Raw genomic sequence first — 19,801 nt, 5'->3', positions numbered from 1 at the left:
AAGTTAGAACTAGTCCTTAAAAATTTATAATTTGACTATGTAGACCAAGCAGACAACGGAGTACTCGTCCGACCAAATAACAAGTTTTTATATTTGCCAATAATCAGGTTCATAATAAAAAAACTTTAGTGGATTCCAAAAGCCGACTTACAGTGTTGTTTCTATTATAATTATCCCAAAGTTCGCAGATTTAGTCCTAGACTTATGAAAAGACCTTGCGCGACAAAATGTGGTATGCAAAGACCGCGCTGGACTCAAACAGCCCATGAAAAGAGTATAGCTGGACCTAATCGTTCAGCTAGACATTGAATCGACCAAAATTTTTGATGATTGACTTCACCTCGACCTGAAATTTTCGTAATGGACCCAGAAAATGTTTATTTGCACTGAAAATTGGCTCCTGCTTATAACGTAGTCAACAGGTTTTACCGTTCAAAGTATTCAATGTTTCTCATTTATTCCCAAAAAACAAACTGTGCTATTATAAAAAATATTTGAAAAAACGAATTTTAGAATTAAATGAACTAAACATTCGATGCATTTTAATTTGGGAACACCTGTTTTTTTATGTGGAATACTGTCATTAAAAATTCCTCTGATATTACGTTGCACGTTATTGCTTCTAACACGCCATATACTTTTGGCACAAATTCCTCCGTTATTAGGTTGGTATTTCTTCACGAATACTATTTTGATTTTTTTAAACGTACTGTGGAGGCGTTAAAGCATTCAATAAATTCGAAATTTTGTTCTCATTCCAAGGAACAAATTCATTTAAATTCTCTTTTTTTAAAAAACACGCTGCAATTAAAAGATTACTTGATGCCTCTCGGAATAACTAGTTTGTCTTGAATAACCGAGCGCCTGTTTACTACGAAAGACCACTGTTTGCCTTTGTGCACAATATGGAGTTTGATCTGAATTCCATTGATCTTAGATCGGATTCGGTTCATGACGATTATTTTGATATGCGTTGTGCGCATTTACACGTTTTGATTACACGTTGTGCGCGTAAAATTGTTTTCCTCTTCTTTTTTATTAGAATTTTTCAAGATTACTTTTTTTGTACTCAGGTGGTGCGCCTTGGAAAAATTCATCAATGTTTTGATTCCAATAAATGACCTGACTTCGGTTTTCCCTAGGTTTACAAAAACAAACTCTATTTTGCTTATTGTTTATACCGCTCTCATTAATTATATTGCCAGCAAAAACTTGTTGCTTTGGAGGACTGGTCCTCTTAAGTTGAATTGAAGATTTAAAATAAGTTTTCCTGTTAGATTGGATGTTCTTCTCAACTTCTTTAAAATATATATTTAAGGTAAGTTCCTAATTCAAAAAAATCTTATAATTTTTATTTCCCCATTCTTCTGGACCAATTTCTTGATGCGTTTTGTGCGTTTGAAGCGCTCGATGAAGCAGTCCCTCAATTTTATTTTACGACTTGATTCCAAGGACCAACTTTATGTCAAAGTTTCTTTTGCTTTGAAACTATGATGTGATGATTTTCACAAGACGCTTTTGATCAATTAGTTTTTCATGAAAAACAGTGCAACTGTCTAATACGGTAATACTTGTTTTTCCTAACGGGAACACTGTAGTTCAACTTACTTATTTTAGCCTGAAAACTTCTCCGCATTATTATATCGATATGTCATTTTCGTAGAAACACAATTCAAAACAAATTCATATGCTGTTAGTTCGGTTTTCGCTTTTTATTATCACTTGGATGCTTTTTGTACGCACGTAAAAATATTTGAAACAATCTCCCAATCGCATTTTATGTTCACACTCCAACAGCACAGTTAAGGTAATTTTTTATGGGTTTCGAAAGCACGCTCTATTTTTATTATTGATTTTAGCGCCCCTCGGAGTCACTAGCTTGTAAATAAAATCATGCGCCTATCTGCTAAGCCGGGTTTTTGTTTTTTTATCAATATGCACCGGAAAAAAAATGCGGCAAAAAATTGTCTTGTAGTCTTAGGAGCCTCAGTAGGAAAGACAATGAAGCGTCCTCTGCTTTCGGAAGAAAAAGAAGATCTGAAGAAAAATATAAGAAAATTTTCATGAAAAGGATGCGTCTTATGGTTTTCTCTCCTCTGAAACTGTTTTACTAAGCCGAAATGGCTCCACTTTTGTTCTTAGAGGAAGGCCTCGTTTCTTGGGAAAAATTTATCATTGAATTAAGAAGCAATATTGAACTCAGGATTGAGTAGGCAACGGACTAAAATCTGGATGAAGAAAAGGTTTTCCCAAGCAGTTTTTTTCTCCTCAATGGGTTGACTTGATATGTTATCCTTGCAAAAACTTGCTCTTCCAACTTTTTTAGTTTTAGCAGTTGGTGCACACGGGACTCTCGTTCACTTCTCTGTAGAGGAAATTGCTGACACGACGTCAACACGTTGATTTCACGGCTTTTATGCGAGAACACACACTTCCAAAAATGCACCTGACGCCGAACACTTTTGGGCTGTCCGGAAATGCCGTTCACTCCAGCCAAAAGTTTTTGAGGTGCAAGGAGCTGCCGTGTCCTCTCCCTATCAGAGTTCTTTGTAAAATGCTCTACGAGGTAAACAACCATTCCAGAGCCGGTAAACAACCCGCCTCTCTCAAACATAGAACCTCCTTGGTGTCAAGGTTTCAAACGCCTCGTTTGTTGAGCCGTGAAGAACAAAACAGTTTTTGACGAAACTTTCTCTCTATGGACTTTTAAATGTCTCTAATTTGACCGTTTCAGTGGCACGATTAGTAGGCCAGTTTTCGTTGTGTTGGCTACGTTCTTGCTTACTTTTACAACAAATTTCAGGCCCAGAGATTACGCTTAAAAGGTCTGCAACGCCATTATGTGGATTATCAAACCCTTTTAAACACTTTTACACTTGTTATGTAGAAAAAATTTCTAAGGTGGTTGCCTTGACCGTCCAATTCATTAACTGTGTGTCAGAGCCATAAGATGACGGGCCATGAATTTTGACTAGTGTCTAACCAGCGCTGATAACCCAATCTGAATTTGAATTTTCATTTTGAAAAAGCTATTATTTTTGTACTATGTGACATGATTGAAAATCCCACCTCTCTTACGGGATTTACTCTGTTCATCTTAAATTGAACGGAAGGCACCAAGAAAAACTTTCTGGTCGTTAAATTTTCTTTCAATGCTTTAATCAACATGTCTAATGTACAGATCGCTTAAAAGCAGGAGATTGGCAACTTTCACTAGAATTTCACGTTAACATCCCGCAAAACTTGTTTACCCGTCTTCCTTTGCAGGGATGTAAGCGCGTTAGATCTCTTGTTGTCTGTGCTGTTGGCCTGACGCTGCTAGCTCTTAGGGTATAGGAACTGAAGTAAAGCTCTGCGCAATCAGATGGTTGAAGTTAAGGTAGCGAGAGAATATCAAACTTGTCTTGGTAGCTGTTAAAACATCTGACTCTAAAAGGACGACTTTTCTCGTTAAGTCGATTCGACCAATTTTTTCGGTGTCCCGTGTCAGGTACCCCTTCAAACCGTGTCTTCTCATACCAGCGGTCCAAAATATTGTCAAATTCATCACTCATGTTCCAGAGCCATTTGACTGGCCCAGATTCTTGACTGGAGTCTGTCTCCTATTGACAACTCAATCTAAACTTGAGCTTGTCTTTGTAGTAGCCCCTAAGAACAGAACATAAGACATGCTTGTAAATTACAAAATACTGACACCATTCAAAATTTCTACAATTGGTATTAGCAAAAGAAACAGATTGTAATCAAGAGTAAGCCGGATTTTAACAGACCAAATGAAAAACATCATAATTTATTATTGGAATCATCACGGATTTTGACCTCGACTTTCATATTCACCTCTTTAGCAACTCTTCTTATAATTCTGTTACTTTCGCTGAATATTCGTAGTTTGCAATTGCGATAACGTTTCTGCCTTTGAACATTTTTTTTCAGCTTATACCCGAGAAGTAAAGTGCTTTAGAAACCCCCCAACCAAAGCGGTATCAGCATAAAGTGCACGCATATTATATCTTAACCCTACATCAAAATTTTTGGTTTGTAAAAAAGCACATTACTTTGTAAAATTTCGAAAATTTCACAATTAATAATAGCAACAGAAACAGATTGTAATCAAGAGCAAACCGAATTTTGTCAGACAAATGGAAAAGCATCGTAATCTATGATGGGAATCATCGCGGATTTTGACCTTGACGGGATACGTCAACGAATGTCTTTTCTTGACGGGATTCCTCATACAGGTAATTTTGTTATTTTGTTGTTTAACAGGGACCCATGCGTGTAAAATTAACCATGAGAAAATCCCAAACCAAGTAGAGAAAATGGTAAAAAAACCAAGATGAATTAACCATTGATACGACCACAACCAACGACCATAATTAAAAATGTGATCTAAAAAATTCAGTTTCCTTTCTCTTAGGCAATAAAACTCCTCATTTTCACCTTTGTGACAAATCTTCATCTAAAAATATTCTTTAAAACCTAATTTCATTTAACTCTGTAACTTTCCCTGAATATTCTTTGTGCGCAATTTAAATACAATTTTTGACTTTGAAGGTTTTCTTCAGCTAACACCCGAGAAGTAAAGGGCTTTAGAAACCCCAAACAAAACCATATCAGCATAAAGTGCACGGATATTATACTGCCGACAAAGATTTAAAATCAACATAATTTTTCAAAAACTTTAAAAGTTTGTTCGTAGGAAGACAAACAAGAAAAGCACCTTGATTCGAAAAAAAAAGAGAAAACTCAGGAGTCGAAATAACAGTTGAAAAACAACAAGTTTTGGGATAACAAATCAGAATTCAAATCAGGTCTTCAATGTTCTCGCATACGTTACTTGAAAGCTCTCACTACGTTCTTGCATACGTGGGGGAGCTATCTACTACTCGTTTAAGGAAAAAAAGAACTACAGTGTGGGGAAAGAGTACAATATATCAAATGAACGGAAACAACAAACTTACGCAGTTGTTTTTATTGTTGATAACCTATAGTGCGCACCACTCCGGTCGTTTTGTTAGAATTTGGCCAAAAAATTGGTTGCAATTTTTAATTTAATTGTAAAGTTGATTTAAAGGGCGAAACGAAAACAACAAAAAAACACTAAAATTGCGCGATAATTGAGCTGTAAACAAGAATTAAAGTTATTTAAATAGGTCACACTTCAATAAAACGGAATAATATTGGAAAATTAATAGTTTTTGTCTTAAATTAATTATAGCAATGAGATAGAAAAATAAAATTTTAAAAGAATGTGAAATTTGAGTTCAGCTGAAAATAGTTCAAAACTTGTACCAGTCTACATGGGACAGACATCGATGAAAAAAACTGTATATTAAAATTCTTTAAAATTTGAAAAAAATTAAATTTTTTTAAAACAATGAATTGAATCGATGAACACAAATTTTCAAAAAATGAAAGGAGAGTACAGATTTTAGTGACAATCAATTCTCTAAATATTTCAGAGAAATTGGTCTTTTAAGAACCAAAAAGGTCAAAAAGGGGTAAAACTCAAGTAAGGGATCGTTAAAATGGCAACGGGCTCGACTTCAGGAATACTATTACCGGAAGCATTCACTGCTTTAAACGACTTGGAGAGCTGCATGTCGCACTTTGAGCTACTAGCGAAATCACAAAAATGGAGAGAAGAACAGAAGGAGATCCAGCGCTCCAAATTGAAGAACGGCCACATAACTTTGCACTTAGGGTACAAAAATCTGCCACTTTACCGCACTTTCTATCGCATTTTACCGCAATGTACAAAACAAAACTATGATGAGTGCAATAAATTTTTTTGAGAAGTATAGCGAAAAACAAGTCGTTTTCCGGGGGCGTCTAGTTGGCCGCCTACAGCAAACAGGTGAAAAACTGACAGATTTTATTGGATCCCACGGTTCGTTTATCATAGATCCCAAAGCAGTTGGTTTATCCCACGGACTCGCAAGATATTAGAAATCAGCTTATACTGAGAGGATTTCTAGAGGAAATTAATAATAATCAGGTGAGATTAGATCTCAGGAAGCAAATCGGCGACAGGGATATAAAACTTTTGGAACGAGCGGTGCATCTGGAAGCTTTTATCAGAATAGGAGGGGATGTGCAAACATCAAAGTTGCAGTTACTTAACGGGATGAAGCGAAAAGTTTAATGGAGGTCGTCACCAAGCTGGTCAACCAATTGTCAGTAGATCCCAAACAGTGCGAAAACTATCGGAATCAATCGAGGAAACAAAGCACTTCTTGGGGACGATGGGGTGATAACAGACGTGATAGAGGACAACAACAAGATCGCGGATTCAGAAAAAGACGACGCTTTCCGAAGCCAGGACCTGGTCACAGAGACAGATCTTTCAGAAAAATCGAACCGTATAAAAGAAACTACAGGCAGGGTTTCAAGTGCCTGTGGACAAGAAAGACACAGATAGAGGAGATGTCGAAATTGTTTCCTATGTGGAAGTTCCCAACACTCAAACAAAACTGCCCTTTCAAAAAGAAAACCACTGAGAACAAAAATATCGTTAGAATCTGTTCGAAATTACAATTATGTGTTTAAACGCAAAAATCTTGCTTGGAAACAGATGCATTGGATTAATAGACAGTGGAAATAGTATATCGCTTTTGAGCTGGTCCCCATACGAGGAACTGGGAAAACCGGGAACTCTACAAACATATATGAAACAAGTGTTAACAGCCAATAACTCAGCTGAGAAAATAATAGGAAATGTACCGCTTTTGGTACAGTTACAGCCAAGACCACCGGAGATCGAACAAGAATTTGTGATATCGGCAGACGAAAATATAGAATGTTTGCTGGTAATTGACTTCCTGAAAACAAATAAATGTGTTTGAACTTAAACGAAGAGAAATAATATAGCCGTCAGTTTAAAATTTCATTCCGCTTTTTTCGCAGAGAAAACGCAAGGTGTGCAAATTTTTGCAAATGCGGAAGAAAATAACTATATACAGAGTAAAGTCGAATGTCTGATGCAAATGAGGTTAGCTGATGAAAACGAAAAAAAATTCCGGGTAAGGAAGCATTAGTGGAAGCGATTGAAGATTTTGAATTGAAGACTGGGTTGCTTTTTGCCGCTTGTATGATATCAATGAAAATGGTTCTAGTTTAAACAATGTCCTCAATCTAACGGACGCACCAGTAACAGTGTATAAAAGCAACAAAATTAAATGCTATCTCGGAAACAAAGAGATTTTGTTAGTGAATAGGTATTTCAAAAATCAAAACAAACCAAAAACATTGGAGACATTTCAAATGGCAAAACTTGCAAATTTGGATGAATTTTTTTCTTTCTGATGGATTTTAACCAGTTCAAAACTAACCAAAAAGGATTCCATCAGAAAGGGATTCATGAAAAATCCAGCAGATAGAGAAAGTACCCGAATTGTTCATGATACATCAACAATTTTCCTACCGAAACTCGAATGATTTAGGATATTGTGACAAAATTAGACACCAAATTAAACTCAACAAAGATGCACAGTCGTTCAAAAAAAAGTTTTTGCAGTATAAGCTTTGATAAGAGAAAAGCAATGAAAAAAAGGTCGAAGGTCTAGAGGAAGCAAAGCTAATAGAACCAACCCGTTCGTATTTGGCAGCACCATCGATTCTGGTGAAAAGAAAGATGGCGGCTATAAACTATCTGAAGATTACAGAAGTTTGAACAGACAAATCGAGAAAACCAGTTGGCCGCTACCAAGAAAAATTGACGTTATTGACCCTCTGGACTTAAATTGTTACTTTTCCAATATCGATTTGACGTTGGCATTTTTTTCAAATGGCGCTGGATGAAGAGTCGCAGAACGTGACCGTTTTTTTAGACTCCAATGGGACTGTAAGCTTGAAAGAGACTTCCCATGAGGTTGGCATCAGCCCCAGGAGCTTTCCAAAATTCAATGGAGCTGATCAGGGCGGGCCTCTCCTATGAAGTGACTTTAGTCCAGCTGGATAAAATAATTATCTTCGGTAGATCGTTTGAGGAGCATCTCAACCGCCAAAATCTTGTACTCAGACGACTTAAAGACGCGGGTTTGAAAATAAAAGGCACAAAATTGAAGTTTTTTCAAGAAAAAGTTATTTCCTGAGACTCGTTGAATCAAATAAATGCGTAGAAGTGGATCCGGAGAAAGTAACGGCAGTCAGTAATTTGAAAAGCGCACAAACAAATAAAAATTTTGGAGCTATAATAGGACTAGGTGCTTTTTACAGAACATTTTAGAAAGAATACAGGGACGTTTTATAAGCTATTAAACAAAAAAGGACGTTTCACTTGGAGCAAAATTGTGAATCAATAGATGAAGAACTAAAAAAGAAACTACAGAAAGAACCAAAATTGGGTTATCCGAATGACACAGACCCCTATACGCTAACCACCAACGCCTCTCTGGCGCAGTTATTTCTCAAAGACAACAATGGGCTGAAGGAGTTATTGCATACACATCAAAACGCTCAGCAGAGTCAACGAAACTACTCTGCGACAAGACGACAGCTTTTTGCGATAGTATATTTCACCCAAAACTTCAGAAATTATCTTCTTGGTCAAAAGTTTTTAATTTCTACCGACCATAGGGCCCCCACGTGGTTAAATAGTTTTAAAAAAACCAGACGGATTATCGGCCAGATGAATAGAACAACTCGGACAGTTTGATTCGGAAATCAAACACGCAGCTTGAAAGAAGAGTCATCACGCAGATTGTCTGCCGAGAGTCCCACAGAAGCTAAAGATTGCAATCAAGTGAACAAAGTAAAAAAAGTGAAAAAAGTATCTGGTCCATTGGATTAGGGAAATCTGTGGAACAACTTGTTGAACCCCAGAAAATTGAAGCCAAATTTATTATAATGAGAAACTGGGTTGACATCGGAGCGGGAAACGCCCTCAAAGGAAAAGCATGGCGGGAGCCTCATGGGCATTATGGAAACCTCGAACTGATTTCAGAAGCTTATGAATAAAAATTGAGTTAGGTAAGAGAAACAATCGTATTGACGAATCTAACAACTTTACGCAAATAGCTAATCAATGATCACTTTCAATAAAATTCTAATTTTCATTCATGAAAATTGTGGACATTTTGGTATGGCTATGACATTTGATCGGGTTCGAGAACGATTCCACGGTCCCAAGATGAGAACGGATGTTCAGGAAATTGTACGAGCTTGCGAGATATGCCGTCAAATAAGCTCGCATCACCAGACACATACACAACCTGACAACTTAGAAACCATCTTGCCCCTTTTTGGCAAGTTGCCTTGGACATAATGGGACCTTTACCCGAGTCAAGTTGAAAGAAATACGTTCTGTCAATTGGAGATCGATTTGCAAAATGGTATGAAGCAATTCTCATAGAGCAACCAAGACGCTTCAATGGTACCTAAGGCCTTCGTAAACAAATGGGTCTCAAGGGTTGGTTTTCCGGCAAATCTCCATTGTGACAAGGGCAGTAACTTTATGTCGAATCTTTTCAAGAACATGTGTAAAAAGTTCGCAATTAACAGCACATCAACAACAGCTTATAATCGTCAAGGAAACGCAATGATTGAGCGTACTAATCGCACAATTGAAGATAGTCTTGGAAAATATGTGGGTAAACATCACAACACCTGGAGCGATTACCTTCCGCTAGTAATGATGATCATCAGTTCACTCTGTAACCAAGTACAGCCCTTTTTTATCTCCTTTTCGGACGATTATGCGCTCTGCCAATTGATTGCTTGTATCAAACAATATAAACCAAAACCTACATAAACTTGAGTGACTGTATTGGTTAATTGAAAGACGAACTACAATCGTTCCATGAACTCGTACGGTAAAGTATGAACTTGGAGAAAGGAAAACCAGAAATCTTCAATGAACGTAGCAAATTTGGACCACAATATGAAATGGGTGATTTAGTAAGGGCGTTCAACCCACCATAAAAACTGTTCAAGCAACGAAATTAAAATTCTTTTACAGTAGACAACAAACAACGAGTAAAAAAATCAACGATTGACTCAAGCGTTTTAACAATAGAAGTTCTATCACTGATAAAAAAGAAACTAACAAGGCAACAAGCTAATACCACAAAACAACCTTACGTAGGACCACGATTTTGTAGAAATTAAAGTAGTCACTCCGAAATTAAATGACACAGAAAGAAGAGAAGTTATTCCTGAAGGGAACAATCGTCAAATTATCCCTAGTACTGAAATTCACAATGATATTGCTCAGAAGAAATTTTTGAAACACCAATGGGTGGGAGTTTAAGAGAATTCACAACTACTAACACAAACAAGAGCAGAAGCACAAAGATGCACCTGCGCGCAAAGAAGACAAACAACAGAACTGGGATAGCCTGGTGGAAACAAACGAAACAAGTGAAGGCAAAGAATTTTCAAATAGAAGCACGGCTTCGACTTCGCAGAATGTTACTTAACGACGATATCAAACAAGAAGTGCATCGCGAATAACCAGACCACAAAAATTGAAAGATTATTTTGTTTTCAAGAGAACTTTTCAAGGAAAAAAATTGAGATTATTTTGCAGACGCAAAAATTTGCCGTGTCTGAACGGACCAAAAATCGAAATTTCAAGTATCAACGTGGAGCAGGTAAACCAAAAAACAAGGAGGACTCATCTAATCTGAGAACAGCAAGATTAAGTTAAATTACTGCATGTACAGAGCCGCATATACAGTTACTGCGCTGAAAAAATTGTTTGATATGAAGATGCAACATACCTCAACGAGAAAATACAAATAAATCAAACGTATCACCTTTTAAAGGATTCAGTCTGCCAAAATTTTTAGCAGGGACACAAACTGTTGTTGTCGAGACTCGGTGACCTTGAATTCAGTGCCCCTTTGAATTCAGTGCCCCAAAAACACTTAATGGGATGGTTGGTGGCGAAAGCGACTAAGAGTTTGCTCAGAATTGCCAAAACATTCAAGAAATGTGGACCTGAGGAAGAAATAAACTATGTCTAATCCGTGGACTAGATCAATCCAAAAGTTGAAAAGAAACAGATAACATCATAATAAATGCTGAAATTTTCACCGGAACCTTACTCATTCAAACTAGGGACAAAACTGAAGGAACTTGTTTATAATATAAATACCCCTGAAACAAGAGCGAGCAATTATAGAGGAGACACATTTGAATTAGATTCAGTACAAAGTATTTATGACCAAGATACAAAACCAAATAAGTCTAAAATAGTTAAATTTTTTAACTCGCGAATAGCAAAAATAGTCAACGCTGGAAAAATAAGTATTTAACCAGCAAGTTAGACGGAAAAAGAAATTTAGTAGTTCAGGTAAAAAATGACCAAACAGGTAGACAATTTTTAACTTTTTGAAACATGCCACAGATACTTATATAACACAAAAGAACTTTTTAGGATCAAGGAACGTAATTTTTCACCAGCAGATATTTCTGAGAAAAATCTCAGGGACACAAAGCTATTTCAACTCTTTGTGTGGGATTGTCGAGCTATGTTCGAAAATTTGAAAAAATAGAGCTATTAAATTTTCAAGTAGAATAACTGCGGAGAGCTATGATTTTAGCTACACCAATAAATGGAATTTTGCACCAAGTCCTTTTAAATAAACAAAAGCCCTCAAATTGCACGCCGAAAGAGCTGGTGTATTATATTATGTCCATAAGTGCGCTCAAATTGTTCTACGTGTCATAGAAAACACTTTTTGTACCGAGGAAGTGCCAGTTAGGGTGTCTTCTGACAACAGTTCAGAACGGATAGGATACATGGATCCTATTTCCAAAGTGTTGTATAGAAATTTTGAAATAACGAATTGCAACTCTTTGCACCCGAACGCGATTGAGTTGCAGAACGGGTCATGGATAACATATCGCCAACGACTAGATCTGATTGATAAGACCGAATAAATGCCCAATCACAGAGTTAACGTCAATTGATCTAGTTTTGCACCAATGGAAGGGCTGTTCAATGATGATGACCTTGAACTTAGTAAGACAGCCCAAAAGTTAAGACACTCGAGAAAAACAATAACTGGAAGAGAGGTTTCACTGGGACAATGGGGCTTATATGAACATGAAACCTTAGAATATCTTAACATGGACTCCAGATACGGGCACTAGTGGCACGAACTCTTAATTTTAATTTACTTTTGTAGTAAAATGAAACAAATCTGGCTTGTGTCCAGGGAAGTCACCATAAGTTTGACTACTATTCTAAGCGGCTTAAAAGTCATTATTTGTGTCATGCGTGTGTTCCTGTCAAGCGATATGCTACGCTGTGGCTCCAATCATGTACTTGCACTGCAACCCGTTTATCCAATGGTGGAACGATGTTATTTTCATCATCCCAATTAACATTCGAGGGAACAGAATTTGAGAAGAAAAGGTCCACAAGTGAACTGTGGATTGGTGACACAAATATTGTTGTTGTTAAAGCAAAAAAAGCTAAATCTGTCCCCGAAGTAACCGAATTTGAAATTGATACATTGGACTTTTCTTATTTCGTAATAATTACGAATGACAGAACCAAAGATTGGCGGCTGCTATTATATAACCGAACTCTACGAAATGAATGGAGTCCATCGTCAGGCACCAGGTTTATCGGATTGTCAGAGTGACGTCCAATGAAAAATATGTAGTAACCTTGACGCAGCTTCAGCCGCCCAATATTGTGGACGGAGCTCCAATCATTATGAGGCAGCTGAATGAGCTGCAAGTGAAAATTGAAAATCAGCAAAGAAAAATAAACGAGAGCAAAATGCTGGGATCTGCTGGGGCTCGGCTCGAAGAGGAGCTTCGGCAGTTAAAGCTAGAAGATCAAAGATTTAATAAGCAACTCTTAGAGACAAAAAGGTTACTTGTAAAAACTGAGAATCAGCGGGAGTCCTGCATGAGGCAGGTTGAAATGTTGAACAGATAGTTAGAAGATGCTAGAAGCCCAGCAGAAGGTAACACAAGGGAATGTGTCGCTCTAGTAGATGAGCGGCAGTGTTTAGCTCGAGAGCTGGAGAATGCTGAGGAGGGTATCAACAAACTTGGAAGTAGGGTGAAAATGGAACAGACGTCAAGAAAAGTAATCCAGAGGAGGCTGGAAGCAATAAATGCACAAAGACCTTTAAGTCGTCCTCTAAAGCTATATGACCTTCTGTTCCTGCTTCAGGGGGCAACAACCCTCACAATTCTGGAACACTTCAAAACATTATCTTTGCTGTGTCGTCCGGACAAGGGTGGTCGGGAGGAATCATAATAAAAAAAGCTTCTGAGTGAGTGGAACAGTCATGGGATTTAAGAGGGAGGAGGTGTAGTAACCCCTAAAAAGAGAACGCATGACAAACTTGTAAATTATACAATACAAACACCGTTCAAAAAATTCACAAATATTAGCAACAGAAAAAGATTGTAATCAAGAGTAAACCGGATTTTAACAGACTAAAGGAGAGGCATCCCAATATGATGGGAATCATCGCCGATTTTGACCTTGACGGGATACGTCAAGGAATATTTGTACTTGACGGGATTCGCAGTTAAACTTGTTATCTGTTAGTTTAAGTAACAGGGACCCATGCGGGTAAGAATAACCATGAGAAAATCCCAAACCGATTAGAGAAAAATGAAACAAAATATTTCAAGATAAATTAACCATTGATATGACCACAGCAACCATAATTCAATATCTGAACTCATAAATTCAGCTGCCTTTGTCTTAAGCAATAAAATTCCTTCATATTCACCCTTATAACAACTCTTCTTACAAATTTTTATTTCTAAAATTTAATTTCATTTAACTGTAACTTTTGCTGAATATTCCTAGTGCGCAATTTTGAATTTTTTTCTTCAGCTTACACCCGAGAAGTAAAGTGCTTGAGAAAACCCCAACCACCAAAACCGTATCAGCATAAAGTGCATGGATATTATAGCGCCTGCAGACGTAATAGTTATATGCCTTAGGGGTGGAGGGGCATGAAACAATAGATATTTTCCTTAAGTAGTATCATTTTTCGAGAACTCAATTTTATTCCTCGAACTTTCAGTCGATTCATTTAAAACAAAGAAAACAGCAGTTGATCACAAATTCCTCAAAACACAACTTTTGTAGAAACACGTTCTATATGTCAGCGATTAGTTGTTTTATATGGAAGTAACTTTCAGCTCGATCGTTTTTTTCTGATCGAGTTAATTTTTTGCCCTCAGTAACGAGATAAACTCAGGTTGCAGTCCTTGATCTTTAAGCAGAATTTCGTGGAGTGAATTTCATGGAGCTGCTACTAAAGTGAACCCTCGCCAATTGTATAAGAGCAATGCGTCCGTCCTAAGACGGCAATATTTATATTTTCTTTTTATCAGGGTAACATGGCTACACTACTGAATGGCCGCATTTTCACTACACTTTTCTTTTGCAAGATCTTTGAGATCACGTGACGATCTGAGGAACTTTGTTGGCCTGCTTTTTGTAATTGAAGCCCTTTTTCAGAAACGAATGGCTGAAACATTAAAGATCGGCTCAATTGTGGTTCATATCCTAATTCTGCTCGGCGGTTTAGGAATGTTCATATCTACAATCTACATAATGTCTTATCCTTCCTCAATTATGTTAATCCTGGATACGGATACGGTGACTGCTGTTTCTGCTTTCTTGTGTGGTCTGTCAATTGCAATTATCGCAGTTGCATGCATTGGTCTGATTGGAGCTTGGACAGAAAGTCCGTCCTTGTTGAAAATGTTCGTTGGCTTGGTTATTGTTAGCGGGAAACGCCCTCAAAGGAAAAGCATGGCGGGAGCCTCATGGGCATTATGGAAACCTCGAACTGATTTCAGAAGCTTATGAATAAAAATTGAGTTAGGTAAGAGAAACAATCGTATTGACGAATCTAACAACTTTACGCAAATAGCTAATCAATGATCACTTTCAATAAAATTCTAATTTTCATTCATGAAAATTGTGGACATTTTGGTATGGCTATGACATTTGATCGGGTTCGAGAACGATTCCACGGTCCCAAGATGAGAACGGATGTTCAGGAAATTGTACGAGCTTGCGAGATATGCCGTCAAATAAGGTCGCCACACCAGACACATACACAACCTGACAACTTAGAAACCATCTCGCCCCTTTTTGGCAAGTTGCCTTGGACATAATGGGACCTTTACCCGAGTCAAGTTGAAAGAAATACATTCTGTCAATTGGAGATCGATTTGCAAAATGGTATGAAGCAATTCTCATAGAGCAACCAAGACGCTTCAATGGTACCTAAGGCCTTCGTAAACAAATGGGTCTCAAGGGTTGGTTTTCCGGCAAATCTCCATTGTGACAAGGGCAGTAACTTTATGTCGAATCTTTTCAAGAACATGTGTAAAAAGCTCGCAATTAACAGCACATCAACAACAGCTTATAATCGTCAAGGAAACGCAATGATTGAGCGTACTAATCGCACAATGGAAGATAGTCTTGGAAAATATGTGGGTAATCATCACAACACCTGGAGCGATTACCTTCCGCTAGTAATGATGATTATTAGTTCACTCTGTAACCAAGTACAGCCCTTTTTTATCTCCTTTTCGGACGATTATGCGCTCTGCCAATTGATTGCTTGTATCAAACAATATAAACCAAAACCTACATAAACTTGAGTGACTGTATTGGTTAATTGAAAGACGAACTACAATCGTTCCATGAACTCGTACGGTAAAGTATGAACTTGGAGAAAGGAAAACCAGAAATCTTCAATGAACGTAGCAAACATGGACCACAATATGAAATGGGTGATTTATTAAGGGCGTTCAACCCACCATAAAAACTGTTCAAGCAACGAAATTAAAATTCTTTTACAGTAGACAACAAACAACGAGTAAAAAAATCCACGATTGACTCAAGCGTTTTAACAATAGAAGTTCTATCACTGATAAAAAAGAAACTAACAAGGCAACAAGCTAATACCACAAAACGACCTTACGTAGGACCACGATTTTGTAGAAATTAAAGTAGTCACTCCGAAATTAAATGACACAGAAAGAAGAGAAGTTATTCCTGAAGGGAACAATCGTCAAATTATCCCTAGTACTGAAATTCACAATGAGATTGCTCAGAAGAAATTTTTGAAACACCAATGGGTGGGAGTCTAAGAGAATTCACAACTACTAACACAATTAAGAGCAGAAGCACAAAGATGCACCTGCGCGCAAAGAAGACAAACAACAGAACTGGGATAGCCTGGTGGAAACAATCGAAACAAGTGAAGGCAAAGAATTTTCAAATAGAAGCACGGCTTCGACTTCGCAGAATGTTACTTAACGACGATATCAAACAAGAAGTGCATCGCGAATAACCAGACCACAAAAATTGAAAGATTATTTTGTTTTCAAGAGAACTTTTCAAGGAAAAAAATTGAGATTATTTTGCAGACGCAAAAATTTGCCATGTCTGAACGGACCAAAAATCGAAATTTCAAGTATCAACGTGGAGCAGGTAAACCAAAAAACAAGGAGGACTCATCTAATCTGAGAACAGCAAGATTAAGTTAAATTACTGCATGTACAGAGCCGCATATACAGTTACTGCGCTGAAAAAATTGTTTGATATGAAGATGCAACATACCTCAACGAGAAAATACAAATAAATCAAACGTATCACCTTTTAAAGGATTCAGTCTGCCAAAATTTTTAGCAGGGACACAAACTGTTGTTGTCGAGACTCGGTGACCTTGAATTCAGTGCCCCTTTGAATTCAGTTCCCCAAAAACACTTAATGGGATGGTTGGTGGCGAAAGCGACTAAGAGTTTGCTCAGAATTGCCAAAACATTCAAGAAATGTGGACCTGAGGAAGAAATAAACTATGTCTAATCCGTGGACTAGATCAATCCAAAAGTTGAAAAGAAACAAATAACATCATAATAAATGCTGAAATTTTCACCGGAACCTTGCTCATTCAAACTAGGGACAAAACTGAAGGAACTTGTTTATAATATAAATACCCCTGAAACAAGAGCGAGCAATTATAGAGGAGATACATTTGAATTAGATTCAGTACAAAGTATTTATGACCAAGATACAAAACCAAATAAGTCTAAAATAGTTAAATTTTTTAACTCGCGAATAGCAAAAATAGTCAACGCTGGAAAAATAAGTATTTAACCAGCAAGTTAGACGGAAAAAGAAATTTAGTAGTTCAGGTAAAAAATGACCAAACAGGTAGACAATTTTTAACTTTTTGAAACATGCCACAGATACTTATATTACACAAAAGAACTTTTTAGGATCAAGGAACGTAATTTTTCACCAGCAGATATTTCTGAGAAAAATCTCAGGGACACAAAGCTATTTCAACTCTTTGTGTGGGATTGTCGAGCTATGTTCGAAAATTTGAAAAAATAGAGCTATTAAATTTTCAAGTAGAATAACTGCGGAGAGCTATGATTTTAGCTACACTAATAAATGGAATTTTGCACCAAGTCCTTTTAAATAAACAAAAGCCCTCAAATTGCACGCCGAAAGAGCTGGTGTATTATATTATGTCCATAAGTGCGCTCAAATTGTTCTACGTGTCATAGAAAACACTTTTTGTACCGAGGAAGTGCCAGTTAGGGTGTCTTCTGACAACAGTTCAGAACGGATAGGATACATGGATCCTATTTCCAAAGTGTTGTATAGAAATTTTGAAATAACGAATTGCAACTCTTTGCACCCGAACGCGATTGAGTTGCAGAACGGGTCATGGATAACATATGGCCAACGACTAGATCTGATTGATAAGACCGAATAAATGCCCAATCACAGAGTTAACGTCAATTGATCTAGTTTCGCACCAATGGAAGGGCTGTTCAATGATGATGACCTTGAACTTAGTAAGACAGCCCAAAAGTTAAGACACTCGAGTAAAACAATAACTGGAAGAGAGGTTTCACTGGGACAATGGGGCTTATATGAACATGAAACCTTAGAATATCTTAACATGGACTCCAGATACGGGCACTAGTGGCACGAACTCTTAATTTTAATTTACTTTTGTAGTAAAATGAAACAAATCTGGCTTGTGTCCAGGGAAGTCACCATAAGTTTGACTACTATTCTAAGCGGCTTAAAAGTCATTATTTGTGTCATGCGTGTGTTCCTGTCAAGCGATATGCTACGCTGTGGCTCCAATCATGTACTTGCACTGCAACCCGTTTATCCAATGGTGGAACGATGTTATTTTCATCATCCCAATTAACATTCGAGGGAACAGAATTTGAGAAGAAAAGGTCCACAAGTGAACTGTGGATTGGTGACACAAATATTGTTGTTGTTAAAGCAAAAAAAGCTAAATCTGTCCCCGAAGTAACCGAATTTGAAATTGATACATTGGACTTTTTTTATTTCGTAATAATTACGAATGACAGAACCAAAGATTGGCGACTGTTATTATATAACCGAACTCTACGAAATGAATGGAGTCCATCGTCAGGCACCAGGTTTATCGGATTGTCAGAGTGACGTCCAATAAAAAATATGTAGTAACCTTGACGCAGCTTCAGCCGCCCAATATTGTGGACGGAGCTCCAATCATTATGAGGCAGCTGAATGAGCTGCAAGTGAAAATTGAAAATCAGCAAAGAAAAATAAACGAGAGCAAAATGCAGGGATCTGCTGGGGCTCGGCTCGAAGAGGAGCTTCGGCAGTTAAAGCTAGAAGATCAAAGATTTAATAAGCAACTCTTAGAGACAAAAAGGTTACTTGTAAAAACTGAGAATCAGCGGGAGTCCTGCATGAGGCAGGTTGAAATGTTGAACAGATAGTTAGAAGATGCTAGAAGCCCAGCAGAAGGTAACACAAGGGAATGTGTCGCTCTAGTAGATGAGCGGCAGTGTTTAGCTCGAGAGCTGGAGAATGCTGAGGAGGGTATCAACAAACTTGGAAGTAGGGTGAAAATGGAACAGACGTCAAGAAAAGTAATCCAGAGGAGGCTGGAAGCAATAAATGCACAAAGACCTTTAAGTCGTCCTCTAAAGCTATATGACCTTCTGTTCCTGCTTCAGGGGGCAACAACCCTCACAATTCTGGATTACTTCAAAACATTATCTTTGCTGTGTCGTCCGGACAAGGGTGGTCGGGAGGAATCATAATAAAAAAAAGCTTCTGAGTGAGTTGAACAGTCATGGGATTTAAGAGGGAGGAGGTGTAGTAACCCCTAAGAAGAGAACGCATGACAAACTTGTAAATTATACAATACAAACACCGTTCAAAAAATTCACAAATTTTAGCAACAGAAAAAGATTGTAATCAAGAGTAAACTGGATTTTAACAGACTAAAGGAGAGGCATCCCAATATGATGGGAATCATCGCCGATTTTGACCTTGACGGGATACGTCAAGGAATATTTGTACTTGACGGGATTCGCAGTTAAACTTGTTATCTGTTAGTTTAAGTAACAGGGACCCATGCGGGTAAGAATAACCATGAGAAAATCCCAAACCGATTAGAGAAAAATGAAACAAAATATTTCAAGATAAATTAACCATTGATATGACCACAGCAACCATAATTCAATATCTGAACTCATAAATTCAGCTGCCTTTGTCTTAAGCAATAAAATTCCTTCATATTCACCCTTGTAACAACTCTTCTTACAAATTTTTATTTCTAAAATTTAATTTCATTTAACTGTAACTTTTGCTGAATATTCCTAGTGCGCATACACCCGAGAAGTAAAGTGCTTGAGAAAACCCCAACCACCAAAACCGTATCAGCATAAAGTGCATGGATATTATAGCGCCTGCAGACGTAATAGTTATATGCCTTAGGGGTGGAGGGGCATGAAACAATAGATATTTTCCTTAAGTATTATCATT

This window comes from Convolutriloba macropyga, chromosome 7, assembly GCF_964194025.1.
Source record: "Convolutriloba macropyga chromosome 7, txConMacr16.3, whole genome shotgun sequence".
Lineage (NCBI taxonomy): Eukaryota > Metazoa > Xenacoelomorpha > Acoela > Convolutidae > Convolutriloba > Convolutriloba macropyga.
The sequence above is the reverse complement of the archived record's forward strand: the minus strand, read 5'-3'. Positions refer to the sequence as shown.